At 39.4% G+C, this 17814-nt stretch overlaps 1 protein-coding gene across 39 annotated transcripts in view; it reads right to left on the bottom strand.

The window, feature by feature from the left end:
- Positions 1–17814, bottom strand: part of SUGCT (succinyl-CoA:glutarate-CoA transferase) — a 796973-nt gene that overhangs the window by 40105 nt on the left and 739054 nt on the right. The window contains exon 12 of one of the 39 annotated variants that reach the window (XM_064290156.1): positions 2263–2579. The exons of the other annotated variants lie outside the window; for them this stretch is intronic. The gene's annotated coding sequence lies outside the window, so the exon portion shown is untranslated. The remainder of the gene's footprint in view (positions 1–2262; positions 2580–17814) is intronic. 39 annotated transcript variants of the gene reach the window in all.

The following is a 17814-nucleotide window of genomic DNA, read 5'->3' as shown; positions in this document are numbered from 1 at the left end:
AATGGGTTTGGTTTGGTTTTGGATTGGGGTTCAGTAGTAGAATTTTCACCTTCCATGCAGGAGACCCAAGTTTAGTTTCCAGACATACACCGCATGCACGGCCACCACCCATCTGTCAGTGGAGGTTTGTGTATTGCTATGATGCTGAACAGGTTTCAGCTGAGCTTCCAGGCTAAGTCAGACTAAGAAGAAAAGCCTGGCAATCTACTTCCAAAAAACAGCCAGTGAAAACCTTATGGATCCCACAAGAGTTTAATCCTCAACTGATCATGAGGATGGCACAGGACTGGGCAGAATTCCACCCCACTGTGCATGGGGTCTCCATGAGACAGGGACCAACTAAATGGCAGCTAATAACAATAATACAGAGTGATAAAGTGGCTGCTTATGTGTACAATCTTTACACACACTACACACTATGCTGTCTCAAAGTGTCCAATACCACTTCTCACTGTCATTAAGATTGCAGTGTTCCTGACCTGGATGCAATGCAAATATAAGAAGAAAAATCATTGGGGACAGAATTTTCCAAAGGATGGCTACTAGCAATCTGTCATTTTTCCTGTTGGCTTGTGTGCTGCCTAAGAAGGCCAGGTACAGTAAGAGACAAGTAATATTTCATTGAGGATTCACTTTCTATCACCTTGATGGGCGTGGGTTGTAAACTCTATTGAGATAAAATCTCCTTTGGGATTCAATTACCATAAGGCATCTCCTTATCTGATATACTAAAAGTTTCCTTTAGTAAATCAGTAGGAACATGAAGGACAGCAGGATGAAACAAAACATCAACATCTGCTTCCTTAGCAATTCCTTTTTTAGTAAAGCTGTGCATGCCAAGTATGCCTAAGACTTGTTATCACTCATGATACAGTGTACGTTTAACCAGGAAAGATTTTCAGTATCAGGAAACCACAGAGGAAATGGTGTCGTGGTAAATGCATTATCAGAACAGTCACAAAGCAGAACTCCGGTGGATAAATGTGAAGATTACTCAGCCCTCAGCCATAAGGAAGCAATATCATATGTTTACTTTCTGCATCTATTCTAGAGAACCATAACCACCCAGGAGGCACTCAAGTGACAGTAAAATTACCACATAAAGATCACAGGCACTGCACACCAACTCCTCCTTGCACCTGATGCATTACCCAAAAAATGTGCTCAGGTTCACAAAAGGCCAGAAACATTCTGTCAATTAATGTGATTCTAAGAATTAAAAGGACCGAGGTACTGGTTCTAAAATCTAATGCATTTCGTGCTTCCGTTTTATATTTTGGATCGGTTTTCATGGGAATTTGTGTTGGTGAGAAATACTTTGCTTGTTGCAGGCAGATACGAGTTTTCTCTAGGGCAAGTGATAAGAACTATTTTAGGAAAGAGTTGGTATGACCAAGGATGAGAGAGATAATATTGATAAGCGTGAGCTGGGTCACTGATAACTTTGTGGGCAAGCGACCCTTTGGATATGCCAAGATTTCATCAATGAGAAAGGGCTGAGTCATACACATACAATTTTGACTTGAATTAGTTGAGGTAAGGGTTGATGGGGTGGGGATAATTATAAGAAACTAAAATTTAGAGACATGAACCCAGTTAAGAGCTTGACCTCAGCCTCTCTCAGACACACTCGTTTTCTCTAGATGACTTTTTTGCACCCAGTGGCTCATAATTTTAATTGCATGTCATCGACCTGCCTCAGACACATTTTGCAGCCTGTATGTCCATAGAACTGTCATATCTCAATGGAGACACCAGAGAAGTGCCTCCCACCTCTGCTTGCATGGCTTTAGTGTCATGGGAAACATTGTTCTGAATTCTAATAGTGTGATTTATCTTCCTGTTTACAGTCATGCATTATCTTTTGGACCTGACATTTGACAGTACCCACTCTGGTTTGGACATTTTGCTCCTGTTCACGAAGAATACTTTTCTTAGAGCTGAGCCCTATGGCCAAATACACTTATTGCTTAGCCTAGTCTTTGGATCAAACTTTAAACCGTAGGTACCCATGCTGTTCAGTCAATTCCGACTCATAGTGACCCCACAGACTTTTCAAGGCTGTAAATCTCTACAAAAGCAGACTGCTACATCTTTCTCCTATACAGCCATTGGTGATTTTGAACCACCAACCTTTCGGTTAGCAGTAGATCGCTTTAACCACTGTGCCACTAAGGCTCCTGTACATAGTAGGTTGAATAAAAAAAAATAACGACCACCCAAATATATCAAGTCCCAATTCCTTGAACCTGTAAATGTTACCTTATTTGGAAGAAGGTCTTTGCAGATGTGATTGAATTAAAGATCTTGAGATGTGGAGATGACCCTGGATTATCCAGGTTACACCTAAAGGCCATCACAAGTGTTCTTATACGAGAAGGTGAAGGGAGATAACGCAGACACACAGAAGTGGAGGCAATGTGACCAGGTAGGCTGAGGGTGGAGAGATGTGGCCACAAGCCAAGGAACTCCTGGAGCCTACAGAAGCTGGAAGAGGCAAGGAAGGCATTCTTCCCTAGAAACTTCGGAGGGTGCATGACCCTGCCAGCATCTTGATTTTGGACTTCTGGCCTCCAGAACTGTGAGAGAATAAATTTGTTGTTTTAAGCCACCCAGTTTGTGGTAATTTGTTACAGCAGTCCTATGATAGCACTGGGTTTTGTTTGTAGTCCTATGATATAGCTTACCTGAGATCTTGAGCTACTCCCAGATAAAGCATCAGGAGCTAGAATTCTCACTTTAATCCACCCACCGGTATCTAAACAAACAACGCCCCCCCGCCAAAAAAAAACACTTGCCCAATCTCTCTAAGTCCAAGTAAGATTCAGAGTTTCTATATAATAGAGATAGGAATATTTGAGCAGCATACAATCATGCTTAAACCAAAAAGATGGTGTTTTATTGTAATTACTTTCACAAAATTATATATTTTATATGTATATACATATAAAATCTTGTTTTTGCATCTTTTGAAACTAGCTTTACCACCTGCAAAAGTATGGTAGAATCTTAAGACCAAAAGCTGTTTTCACATCAAATTTATCTTCCTTTTCGATGATTTATTTATGTTAACTACCTGAGCTCAGGCACAAGTTGGTGCTTCATAGGGGACATATAACAAGAAAATGAAGATGCATTTTGTTCTCACTACTTTGGTTCATTTGTATGACCCAGGGTGGCGTGCGAATATTGACTTTCTCAAGTTTTTCCTTAAAGTGTAAAAGCACAGCTTGTGAATGCCTAGTATTTTCCTGTAACATAAGGGTACACAAAATGCAAAAGAAGGCGACAAGGAGCACTTGTCAGGTATTTCACTAGATCTAGTTTTATTGGAAGATTGACTGATACAGAGGCATTCATCAATCTTGTTTCTGCCACTAACAAAATGAGAGGACTTGGACAATATTTTTTTAACCTCTCTGGGATTTACCTTCTGCACAGTTAGAAACTGGGCTAATATGAACTACTTCATAACATTGTTATTGTTGTTGTTAGTTGCCATCAAGCTGGTTCTGACTCATGGCGACCTCATGTATAACAGAACAAAATGTTGTCCAGTCCTGCGCCATCCTCGGCATCCTTGGTATGCTCGAGTCCATAGTTGGCAGCCACTGTGTGTTTTGAGTGTCTTCCAACCTAGGAAGCTCATCTTCCAGCCATACACAGGACAATAATCTGTTGTGATCCATAGAGTTTCACTGGCTAATTTTCCAAAGTAGATCACCAGACTTTTCTTTCTGGGCTATCTTTGTCTGGAAGCTCCACTGAAATCTGTCCACCATGGGCAACCTTGCTGATATTTGAAATACTGGTGGCATAGGTTCCAGCATCATATCAACATGCAAGCCATCATGGTACAACAAACTGACAGACGGATGGTGGATAGCATGATTAAGAGAATTAGGTGAGTTAAAAGTTATTTTCTCCTGGATCCCCTGAGAGACCTCATACTCAATAGTGCCTACATAAAAACTTTTACCTCTTTCTGGTAACTTGCCACCCCTTCCCTCCAAAAGAAAAAAAAAAAAAAATTTTTTTTTTCTTTTCTCCAGCCAAGTTCAATTCCCCACCAAGTCCTATCACTTCTCAAATATACACCTTCACTCCTTTGTGAAGACTATGACTACAATTAAGTACCTAAGAACCACTTGCCTGAAAAACTGAATAGTCCCTTACCGCTGGCCTCATGAATCATCAACAATACCATCTGAATCAACTCTATAACATTCAAACCTGACCATGTTACACCCCCACGTTATGTTCTTCCATGGCTCCATTGTATTAACAAAGGCTGCATGCTATCAGCCCAGGGGCAGCATTCATGCTGTCTCTGGTTTGCACAACATTTTATCATCATTTTCAATATTTAAAAAGTTGGATATTTCACGTATAAACCTAGACTTATGAATTTTCATAAAAAACTAAAGTTTCCAGAAACCCTAGATCCAACCTACGTGACCTACATGTTCTCTTAGCTATGGTATGTAGTTTTCTGTTTTCCATAGTCCCAACCACTCCCTACTGCTGTTCACCCAGTTTGATTCACTTATTGACCTTATCTGCTTGGCACCTGTAGGTATTTGAGCTTGTGACTCCTGTTCTACAGATAAAACCATAACTCTCTAGCTTGGACAGAAAGTCCTTCACTCTAGCCCTGGACTACTTTTCCAGTCTCATCTCACCCACATGCTCCATCAAGTTACTTGTCAATTCCTGACTTTATTTTTCAGAGCGGTTTTAGGTTTAAAGAAAATTTGTGCACAAAAATACAGAGAATTCCCATTACTCCCCTCTCCCTTCTACCTGTTGTTTCTCCTATTAACATCTTGCATTCCAGTGGTATATTTGTTACAATACCTCAACTTTCAGTATGCTTTCATCCCCCCAGCCACACACAAACTCAATGCTATTTTCTTTGCCAAACATGTACCCTTCAAGACTCTACTTAAACTTTTTTGAAGTCTTACTTGGGCTGCCTGGAACAACTTAGGTGCTTCTTGTGACACCTACTGAAATATTTCTCAGGTTGGCTTCTAATTATCTCTTGACACACAGTCCCTGAGAAAAGGGCGCATGCCTACTTAACTTTATATCCCTGTCCTCTCACAGACTCCTGGTATACACAGGTGTTAATTAATGCTAGTTAAAAAAATAAATATATTGAAGTACTTGTCCACTATTTGGCATATATCAAGGGCTCAGTAAATTTGATTTGAATTGGAATAAACAATATTAGATATCATAGACAGGAGTTTAATATGAATGAAACCCACTTTGGATGCCATCAAAGGAGTAAGCAGTAGCATCAGAATGTTGTTGTTTGTTGTTGTTGTTAGGTGCTCTCGAGATGGTTCTGACTCATAGCAACCCTATGTACAATAGAACAAAACACTGCCTGGTCCTGTGCCATCCTCACAATCGTTGTTATACTTGAGCCCATTGTTGCAGCCACTGTGTCAGCTCATCTCATTGAGGGTCTTGTTTTTTTTCACTGACCCTCTACTCTAAGCATGATGTCCTTCTCCAGGGACTGGTCCCTCCTGATAACATGTCCAAAGTACGTTGGATGAAGTCTCACCATCCTCGCTTCCAAGGAGCATTCCGCTTTACTTCTTCCCAGACAGATTTGTTGTCAGTGTACTGGCTGAGAATGTAGGCTCCAGAGTCAGGCTTTCTAGGTTAAAATTCTAGCTCCACTATTTGTCAGCTGCTTAATGTTTGGCAAGTATCTTAATCTTTCCCTTAGTTTAGTAATCTCTAAGTGGGAATTCTAATAGCAACTGCTTCAAATCTCGTTGAGAGGTTTATATAAGATATTTATAAAGCCACACAATAAGCATTAAATAAATTTATGTTATTATTGTTATTATTACTATTATTAATGTTATTACTTTGTTATATAAAGCCTTCTTCATCAAGGAGTCTCCCTGTGTGACAACCACATGAATTAGACTTGAAGGACAGCAGTCTAGTGAGATGGCTATATTCTGAGGTCTCATATTTTACTTACACAGAGTAAAAAATATATATTCAGAGAAATTGTAAAGCCCTATGTCTTAGTGCTGCTATAACAGTATCTAGTGCTTCTACAGAAATACCACAAGTGGATGGCTTTAACAAACAGAAATTTATTCTCTCACAGTCTAGAAGGCTAGAAGTCTGAATTCAGGGCACCAACTCCAAGGGAAGGCTTTCTGTTTCTCTGTTGGCTCTGGGGGAAGGTCCTTGTCATCAATCTTCCCCGGTCAAGGAGTTCCTCAGTGAGGGGACCCTGGGTCCAAAGGACACACTATGCTCCCAGTGCTTATTTCTTGGTGGTATGAGGTCTCCCTGTCTCTCTGCTTGCTTCACTCTTTTATATCCCAAAATAGATTGACTTAAGACAAAACCTAATCTTGTAGATTAAGTCCTGCCTTTTAACATAACTGCTTCTAACCCTGCCTCATTAACATCATAGAGTTAGGATTTACAACACATAGGAAAATCACTTCAGATGACAAAATGGTGAACAATCACACAACACTGGGAATCATGGCCTAGCCAAGTTGACACATATTTTTGGAGGACACAATTAAATCCATAACAACCTCCTTCCCACAGATAGGTCCTTCAGGAATCTCCTTTTTTCCTTAAGCTTCAATTTAGGCCTAAACAAATACATTTAATTGGAGAAAAGCTACTTTAATCAAACAATGTCAAACATAAGACATTACATGCAAAAATAACAATGAAATACAATCTTTTGCTTACAACATTTGTAAATATGCATATTTTTTTAAAAAGAACATCGTTTTCAAATATGAAAGGGCACACATAATTAGTACCCTGAAGGTAAAGGTATAAATTTACATATCTTTTTGAAAAGGATTTAGTTGATATATATACAAAGAACTCTAAAAATCTACCCTTTCATCAAGTGACTCAACTTCTCGCGACTGTATTCTAAAGAAACGGAAAAAGTAAAAAACCTTATACACAGAAATGCTCATTTCAGCATAATTTGTTGCATTATAGAATTGGTAGTAACCTAAATGTCAAAAAATGGAATGATACATAGAAAATGATAATACAGAAATATGGTAGAAAATTAAAGAGCTATTAAAAATTATATTAAGGAGGTGGAGCCAAGATGGCGGAATAGACAAAAGCTTCCAGTGAGCCCTCTTTACAACAAACACCTGAAAAAATAAGTGAAACGAGTATATTTGTGACAAGCTGGGAGCCCTGAGCATCAAAGGCAAGCTTAGGCAATGAACTGAGGCGCAGGGGAAGGAAGACACCATTCAGAAGTGGAGAGGAGTTACCGGACCTGAATCGTGGGGAGCCCTCAGGCACCATTACTGGAGCAGCGGCGGCAGGCTGGTACTAGCATTTGGCCACAGTTTCCTCAGGGAGAAGCAGCCAGCCAAACAGCCAATCACGCCTCTGGAACCTGAGGGGAATGGTACTCTTGGCAAAAGCTGAGTACTTGCGTATATTTTACCACGCTCCCCACCCAAGCCGGCTTCAGCGGCTGAATACCTGGGCCTGAGATAGACTCTGGTGAGCACCCAGAGCCATCCTCCCGGCCTTGGGGAAGTAAAAGTATTGCAACTGGGGGGAAAAGATAATTTCCTAGCTCCATTAACCAAGGGAGCTCAGGACAGAAGCAGCTCCTGTCCAGGCATAAACCATCCGTGGACCTTGAGCACCTTTCCCTTCTACATGGACCTGTGTGGGCCTCTTTTGGGAGAATAGGCCCTTGTTGGCAAACTCCAACCATTTCAGCTGTGCAGTGGAGAGGTGGGTGTTTGACGTTTGACATTGCTTTGCCTATTAAACAAGGTCCATACCTACCCACATTAGGGACCTAAGGACTGGTAGCTCCACTTAGATCACCCAGCCACCCGCACCAGGGGTCCAAAGATAACTGGTACCTCCCAGTCCTTACAACCAAAAACTTTGGGTGCCCATGGTCCCTCTGCAGAACCCACCCACCAGCACGCTCTAGGGAACAGAGACGCATTTTCCTCAGACACTTGGGGGTCGGTTCTCAGCCCCCTGCCTTGTTCAGAGCATGACCCCCGCTCCACTGCAATCTGATACCACTATATACGCCAGTCACCCCTGCCCCTCTAAGACTGTAGGACAGAGCCTGTACCACACACTTGATCAGCTACCTGGAAACCTGAGCTGAATTCATACATGAAAACTGAATGGACTCCTAGACTGATATACCTGATAACAGCTCTAGCCAGATGGGGGCAGGACACCAGAGTGCCAAAGGAGAAAATAATCAAGCTACTCACTCAAGCAACCCATAGGGGTATACCAAAACAAAACAAAGCAAGCAGCTACGACACAGTAAGCAAGCATAAACTAATACAATAACTTATAGATGGCTCAGAGAAAACAGTCAATATCAAGTCACATAAAGAAACAGACCATGATCACCTCAACAGGCTCTTAAAACAAAGAATCCAGGGATCTTCTAGACGAAAGTGCATTCCTGGAATTACCAGATGCAGAATACAAAAGTTTAATATACAGAACCGTTCAAGGCATCAGGAAGGAAATGAGGCAATACACAGAACAAGCCAAGGAACACACAGATAAAGCAACTGAAGAAATTAGAAAGATTATTCAGGAACATAATGAAAAGTTTAATAAGCTGGAAAAATCCATAGACAGACAGCAGTCAGAAATTCAGAAGATTAACAATAAAATTACAGAAGTAGAAAACACAATAGAAAGTCAGAGGTGCAGAATTGAGCAAGTAAAAGATAGAGTTTCTGAACTAGAAGATAAATCACTTGGCAATAGTATATTTGAAGAAAATCAGATAAAAGAATTTTAAAAAATGAAAAAGCCTTAAGAATCATGTAGGGATCTATCAAAAGAAATAACGTACCAGTGATTGCAGTACCAGAACATGGAGAGATAACAGAAAATACAGAGAAAATTGTTGAACATTTGTTGGCAGAAAACTTCCCTGATATTGCGAAAGATGAGAAGATACCTATCCACGATGCTCATCGAATTCCACATAAGGTAGATGTTAAAAGAAGTCACCAAGACTTATTATAATCAAACTTGCCAAAACCAAAGATAAAGAGAGAATTATAAGAGCAGCGAGGGATAAACGAAAAGTCACCTACAAAGGAGAGCCAATAAGAATAAGCTCGGACTACTTGGCAGAAACTATGCAGGTAACAAGGCAATGGGATGACATATTTAAAAAATTGAAGGACAAAAATTGCCTGCCAAGAATCATATATCCATGAAAAATTCTTTTAAATTAAGACATTTCCAGATAAACACAAGTTTAGGAAATCTGTAAAAACCAAACAAAAACTACAAGAAATACTAAAGGGAGTTCTTTGGTTAGAAAATCAATATCATCAGGTATCAACCCAAAACGAGAACACTGGGAAGAGCAACCAGAAGTCAACCCAGACAGGGAAATTTAAAAAAAACAAAGCAACACTGTAAAAAAAAAAAAAAAAGCCCAAAACAGGATAACAAGGATGTTATTATATAAAAGAAGACAACATTAAAATAATAAAGAGGGAATAAGAAATGTAATCATACACTTTTCCTATGGAGAGGAAGATCAGTGATACAAAGAAAGTTAGTTTTGAATTTAGAAAAATAGGGGTAAATAATAAGGTAAACCCAAAGGAGACAAACTATCCTACTCATCAAAATAAAATACAAGGGAAAAATACAGACTCAGCAGAAACAAAATCAATGACAACAAATATGAGGAAAGGATAATATATAAAGAAAATCTACTCAGCACATAAAATTAAGTGGGAAAAAGAAACTGTCAACAACACACAAAAAAAGACATCAAAATGATAGCACTAAATTCACACCTATCCATAATTACCCTGAATGTAAATGGACTAAATGCAACAATAAAGAGACAGAGAGTGGCAGAATGGATTAGAAAACAAGATCCGTCTATATGCTGCCTACAAGAGACACACCTTAGACTTAGAGACACAAACAAACTAAAACTCAAAGGATGGAAAAAAATATGTGAAGCAAACAACAATCAAAAAAGAGAAGGAGTGGCAAAATTAATTTCTGACAAAATAGACTTTAAAGTTAAATCCATCAGAAAGGATAAGGAAGGACACTATATAATGATTAAAGGGACAATACACCAAGAAAATATAACCATATTAAATATTTATGCACCCAATGACAGGGCTGCAAGATACATAAAACAAACTCTATCAGCACTGAAAAGTGAGACTGACAGCTCCACAATAATAGTAGGACACTTCAACACACCTCTGGGGAGTGTTGATTCAGGACAGCCAGAAATAAGCTCAATAAAGACACAGAAGATCTATATACCACAATCGAACAACTTGACCTTGTAGACATATACAGAACACTCCACCCAACAGCAACCAACTATACTTTCTTTTTCAGTGCACGTGGAACATTCTCTACAATAGACCACATAGTAGGTCATAAAGCAAGCCTTAGCAGAATCCAAAACATTGAAATATTACAAAGCATCTTCTCTGACCATAAGGCTATAAAAACTGGAAACCAATAACAGGAAAAGCAGAGACAAGAAATCAAACACTTGGAAATTGAACAATACCCTGCTCAAAAAAGACTGGATTATAGAAGACATTAAGGATGGAATAAAGAAATTCAGAGAATCCAATGAGAATGAAAACACTTCCTATCAGAACCTTTGGGACACAGCAAAAGCAGTGTTCAGAGGCCAATTTATATCAATAAATGCACACATCCCAAAAGAAGAAAGGGCCAAAATCGAAGAATTATCCCTACAACTTGGACAAATAGAAAGAGAGCAACAAAAGAAACCCACAGGCACCAGAAGAAAAAAAAATAATAAAAATTAGAGCAGAACTAAATGAAATAGAAAACAGAAAAACAATGACAGAATTAACAAGACCAAAAGCTGGTTTTCTGAAAAAATCAACAAAGCTGATAACCACTGGCCAAACTGACAAAAGTAAAACAGGAGAGGAAGCAAATAAGCCGAATAAGAAATGAGAGGGGCGATATTATGACAGACCCAACTGAAATTAAAAGAATCATATCAGATTACTATGAAAAACTGTACTCCAACAAATTTGAAAACCTAGAAGAAAAGAATTCCTAGAAACACACTACCTACCTAAACTAACACAAACTAGGTAGAACTAAATAGACCCATAACAAGAGATCGAAAAGGTAATCAAAAAACTACGCACAAAAAAAAAGCGCTTGTCCGGAAGGCTTCACTGCAGAGTTCTACCAAACTTTCAGACAAGAGTTAACACCACTACTACTAAAGGTATCTCAGAGCATACAAAAGGACAAAATACTACCAAACTCATTCTAGGAAGCCACCATATGCCTGATACCAAAACCAGGTAAAGACACCACAAGAAAAGAAAATTGTAGATCTACATCCGTCATGAACATAGATGCAAAAATCCTCAACAAAATTCTAGCCAATAGAATTCAACAATATATCAAAAAAAAATAATTCACCATGACCAAGTGGGATTCATACCAGGTATGCAGGGATGGTTCAACATTACAAAAACAATTAATGTAATCCACCACAAAAATAAAAGACAAGAATCACACGATTTTATCAATTGATGAGGAAAGGCATTTGACAAAGTTCAACACTCATTCATGATAAAAACTCTCAGCAAAATAGGAATAGAAGGAAAATTCCTCAACATAATAAAGGGCATTTATACAAAGCCAACAGCCAACAGCCAACATCACCCTAAATGGAGACAGCCTGAAAACATTCCCATTGAGATCGGGAACCAGACAAGGATGCCCTTTATCACCACTCTTATTCAACATTGTGCTGGAAGTCCTAGCCAGAGCAATTAGGCTAGATAAAGAAATAAAGGGTATCTAGATTGGCAAGGAAGAATTAAAAGTATCTCCATTTGCAGATGACATGATCTTATACACAGAAAACCCTAAGGAATCCTCCAGAAAACTACTGAAACTAATAGAAGAGTTCAGCAGAGATTCAGGATACAAGAGAAACATACAAAAATCAGTTGGATTCCTCTACACCAACAAAGAGAACATTGAAGAGGAAATCACCAAATCAATGCCATTTAAAGTAGCCCCCCAAAAGATAAAATACTTAGGAATAAATCCTACCAGAGATGTAAAAGACTTATACAAAGAAAACTACAGTACACTTCTGCAAGAAACCAAAAGGGACTTATATAAGTTGAAGACCATACCTTGCTTGTGGATAGGAAGACTTAACATTATAAAAATGTCTATTCTACCAAAAGCGATCTATACATTTAATGCAATTCTGATCCAAATCCCAATGACATTCTTTAATGAGATGGAGAAACAAATCACCAACTTCATATGGAAGGGAAAGAGGCTCTGGATAAATAAGGCATTACTGAAAAAGAAGAACAAAGGGGGAGGCCTTACTTTACCAATTTTAGAACCTATTATACTGCCACAGTAGTCAAAACAGCCTGGTACTGGTACAACAACAGATACATGGACCAATGAAACAGAATTGAGAATCCAGACATAAATTCATCCACATATTAGCAGTTGATATTTGACAAAGGCCCCAAAACAGTGAAATGGGGAAAAGACAGCCTTTTTAACAAATGGTGCTGGCATAACTGGATATCCATCTGCAAAAAAAATGAAACAAGACCCATACCTCATTCCATGCACAAAAACGAGCTCAGAATGGATCAAAGACCAAATGTAAAATCTAAAATGATAAAGATCATGGAAGAAAAAATAGGGACAATGTTAGGAGCCCTAATACATGGCATAAACAGTATACAAAACATTATAAACAATGTAGAAGAAAAACTAGATAACTGGGAGCTCCTAAAAATCAAACACCTATGCTCATCCAAAGACTTCACCAAAAGAGTAAAAAGATTACCTACAGACTGGGAAAAAGTTTTTAGCTATGACATTTCTGATCAGCGCCTGATCTCTAAAATCTACATGATACTGCAAAAACTCAACTGCAAAAAGACAAATAACCCAATTAAAAAATGGGCAAAAGATATGAATAGACATATCTTCAGGTAGCTAACAGATATATGAGGAAGCTAACAGATATATGAGGAAATGTTCACAATCATTAGCCATTAGAAAAATGCAGATCAAAACTACAATGAGATTTCATCTCACTCCAACAAGGCTGGCATTAACCCAAAAAACACAAAATAATGAATGTTGGAGAGGCTGTGGAGAGATTGGAACACTTATATACTACTGGTGGGAATGTAAAATGGTTCAACCATTCTGGAAATCTATTTGGTGCTTCCTTAGAAAGCTAGAAATAGAACTACCATATGATTCAGCAATCCCACTCCTTGGAATATATCCTAGAGAAGTAAGAGCCTTTACACGTACAGATATATGCACACCCATGTTTACTGCAGCACTGTTTACAATACCGAAAAGATGGAAGCAACCAAGGTGCCCATCAATGGATGAGTGGATAAATAAATTATGGTATAGTCACACAATGGAATATTATGCATTGATAAAGAAAGGTGAGGAATCTGTGAAACATTTCATAACATGGAGGAACCTGGAAGGCATTATGCTGAGTGAAATTAGTCAGTTGCAAAAGGACAAATACTGTATAAGACCACTATTATAAGAACTTGAGAAATAGTTTAAACTGAGAAGAAAACATTCTTTTGTGGTTACAAGAGGGGGGAGGGAAGGAGGGTAGGAGAGTGGTATTCACTAATTAAATAGTAGATAAGAACTACTTTAGGTGAAGGAAAAGACAGCACACAGTACAGGGGAGGTCAACACGATTGGACTAAACCAAAAGCAAAGAAGTTTCCTGAATAAACTGAATGGTTCGAAGGTCAGTGTAGCAGGGGCAGGGGTCTGGGGACCATGGTTTCAGGGGACATCTAAGTCAATTGGCATAATAAAATCTATTAAGAAAACATTCTGCATTCCACTTTCAAGAGTGGCGTCTGGGTTCTTAAACGCTAGCAAGCAGCCATCTAAGATGCATATCAATTGGTCTCAACCCACCTGGATCAAAGGAGAATGAAGAACACCAAGGACACAAGGCGATTACGAGCCCAAGAGAAAGAAAGGGCCACATGAGCCAGAGACCAGAAGAACTAGATGGTGCCCGGCTACAACCGATGACTGCCCTGCAGGGAACACAGCAGAGAACCGCTGAGGGAGCAGGAGAGTAGTGGGATGCAGACCCCAAATTCTCATAAGACCAGACTTAATGGTCTGACTGAGACTGGAAGGACCCCAGTGGTCATGGCCCCCAGACCTTCTGTTGCCCCGGATAGGAATCATTCCTGAAGCCAACTCTTCAGACATGGATTGGAGTGGACAATGGGTTGGAGAGGGATGCTGGTGAGGAGTGAGCTTCTTGGATCAGGTGGACACTTGAGGCTATGTTGGCATCTTCTGCCTGGAGGGGAGATGAGAGGGTGGAGGGGGTTAGAAGCTGACGAAAAGAGAGAGTGGAGGGAGAGAGTAGGCTGTCTCATTAGGGGGAGAGTAATTGGGAGTGTGTAGCAAAGCGTATATAGGTTTTTGTGTGAGAGACTGATTTGATTTTTAAACCTTCAGTTAAAGCACAATAAAAATTATTTTAAAAAATTATATTCACGAAGTTGTTTAACAACATAGGAAAGTTGCTCAATAAAAACTCAGGATACAAATTTGTGTACATAATGTAATCCCAAATATTAAGAATGAAAAGAAATATACATCACTTATAGTCATCTGGAATGACAGTATTCCCATGAGTAGCCAAAATTATCTCTCTCCCTGTAGTAGCAAATCATTTCATCCTTATGACTTATGCATTCAAAGAACTGGATGTAAAATTTACATTCAGTTGATAGGTATATTGTTTGTCAAGGATCAAAGTTTGAGAAATTTAGTTCCAGTCTGAAAAGATGGCTGGATTGGGAGAAATCATGCCCACCTATGAGGATACAGATGTTTCTAGATGAGCCTCAGCCCAGAGATCAGACATGAAGGGCACAACTGAGTGCTTTCAGTGGGATAGTCTTTATTTGTCAATAAATACAGGTGTACAAGAGGGGATGAGTCCAGTGGGCTAGATTCCATGACCGAAGATGACGGTGGGTGATTGGCAAAGTTTTCAAAATGTTGCGGCTTTACATCAGATGAGACTAGGTAACCAAGGACAGTGACTTGGAAATGCAAAAATGAATGTATATCTCTTGGATAAGTTAAGAAATAACTTACAGGGGACAGCAATAATAGATTTCCTACTAAAGAAATCATGACATCTTTGTATATAGCTCGGAAAAGTATACTTGTGGAAAGCAAAAAAAAAAACATTTCTCAAAAGTCAAGAAAGCCTTGTATAGAGAAAAAGTTATTGCCTTGCCTCACAGTAGCAAAAGCATCACTAACAATAACAGGATGCCATTCTCCCTCATTTATTATGCAGTATTTGACAGCCCAGGAGGCCTCACCTGTTCCTCCAAACACAATATACATAGTCAGGCTAGCCTTTTCAATCACCCACACTCCTCTGTGAGGCCCGCTTAAGTACCCCATTCATCTTTCACATGCCATGCAAATGTTGTGCCTTGTTTATATACGGTTCTTTGTTTTCTCAGTACATAGTCCTCTGGCGGTAAGTACTTACCCCTCTCCTAATGATCAAGCTTGTCTCTACATGAAAACATCTCATCCAAGAAGCGCCTGTGCTGTCAGTTATGGAGTATACCCTCATGGTGGTGATGAGCAAGTCCATTGCCCATACCTTCCAGAATAAAAACTTGGCACCTCAGCTGGTAGATTACCATACTGCTATAGAGCTTCAGCTTGTGTCTTGCCCCAGCCCCAAATGTAATCTCTCCCCATGAGTTATTAAACTGCAATAAAAAACGCTGACCTTTATAGGAAATCCTCATGGCATAGTGGCTAAATGCTATGGCTGCTAACCAAGAGGTCAGGAGTTTGAATCCGCCAGGCGCTCCTTGGAAACGCTATGGGGCAGTTCCACTCTGTCCTATAGGGTCACTATGAGTCGGAATCGACTTGAAGGCAGTGGGTCTGGTTTGTGGTTTTGACCTTTATAGATATCTAAGAAAAGGTTACCGCCACCCACCTGTCAGTTTATCGTACTGTGGTTGTTTGCATGTTGCTAAAGGCCCTGGTGGCACAACAGTTAAGTGCTCGGCAGCTAACCAAAAGGTTGGCTGTTTGAACCTACTCAGAGGCTCCATGGGTCAAAAGGCCTTATGATCTGCGTGTGCCCCTAAAGATTACAGCCTAGATAACCCTATAGGGCATTTCTACCCTGTCACACAGGGTTGCTACGAGTTGAAATCACCTCTGTGGCACCTAATAACAACAACAACATGATGGTAAAAGCTCTGCCACCATTATTTCAAATACCAGTAGGGTTACTAATGGTGGACAGGTTTTAGCAGAGCTTCTAGCCTAAGATAGACTAGTCAGAAAGTCCTGACAATCTACTTCTGAAAATTAGCCTGTGGATCACAAAAGAATATTGCCTAATATAGCTCTGTAAAATGAGCCCCCTATGTTGGAAGGCACTCAAAATACTCAGTGGCCATGAAAATGGACTCAAGAATACCAAAGATCATGAATATGGCATAATGCCAGGAAATGTTTCCTTCTTTTACACCTAAAATTGCCATGAGTCGAAGCCAACTAACAACAACAAAACAAGAATGAGTTAAGTGCCTAGGGTAAGTGGATGAGCACATATTAAGTAATAATTGCCAATACTTACTGAGTGTTTACTATGTGCCAACACTTTTATATGGATTATTTCCCTTCACACTCTATGAGCACCAATTTGCAGACAAAGAAGCTGAGGTACAGAGAGATTATGCAATTTGCCCAGGTCGCCCAGCAAATTTAAGGAGCAGAGCTAAAATCTAAACTGGGAATGCATGTGCTTTGGCCAAAACTCTCAACTCCCATTTGATATTGTCTTCTAATTACTGCCTTCCTCATTACAGCTGTCCCTTGGCATCCACAGAGGATTGGTTCCAGGACCCCCAAGGATACCAAAATCTGCAGATACTCAAGTCCTTTATATAAAATGGTGTGGTATTTGCATATAACCTACGCACATCCTCCCATATACTCTACATCATCTCTAGATTACATATAATGACTAATACAATGTAAATGCTATGTAAATAGTTGTTGTACTGTATTATTTAGGGAATAATGACAAGAAAAAATGTCTGTCACCCCCCTGCCGCCCCAAATATTTTCAATCTGCAGCTGATTGAATCTGAGAACGTGGAACCCACAGATACGGAGGGCTGACTGTATTAAGTTCTCTATTATCTTACCAGAACCTGCTTGCAGCCCCTTTCTATAAAGCCCCAAACTTTCCTTACTCCATTTGCCTCGTGCTTTGTCTAAAAAAAAAAATTTATCATCAAAAGTTAAGGCTGCAATAGAGTTTGAAGCAGTAGAAATATGGAAAATTCAATTTCTCTATGGAAAGAGCCTGAGACATTTATCAAGAGCACAGAGGTTCTGGGAACTAGAGACTGAGATTAAGTTGGCTGAGAAACAGGATTTTAAAGTAGGTATAAACAATTAAGTGTAGAGATCTAAGATGTTACCTCAGAAGGGAACATATGAGCCAAGTGCAGGGACAGAAAGTTCTCGTGAATTACAACAGTTAGAGTAGGGGAAAAAAAATGAGAAGGCTTGTAAAGGCTGCAGAAAAGAAGAGGTTTCTACCACCTAATCTCTTGGAGGAAGACTCATTAACAGCCTGTATTATGAAAATGACACAATCTTGCT

The sequence above is a fragment of the Loxodonta africana genome, chromosome 8, assembly GCF_030014295.1.
Source record: "Loxodonta africana isolate mLoxAfr1 chromosome 8, mLoxAfr1.hap2, whole genome shotgun sequence".
In the NCBI taxonomy this organism is placed as follows: domain Eukaryota; kingdom Metazoa; phylum Chordata; class Mammalia; order Proboscidea; family Elephantidae; genus Loxodonta; species Loxodonta africana.
The sequence above is the reverse complement of the archived record's forward strand: the minus strand, read 5'-3'. Positions and strand labels throughout refer to the sequence as shown.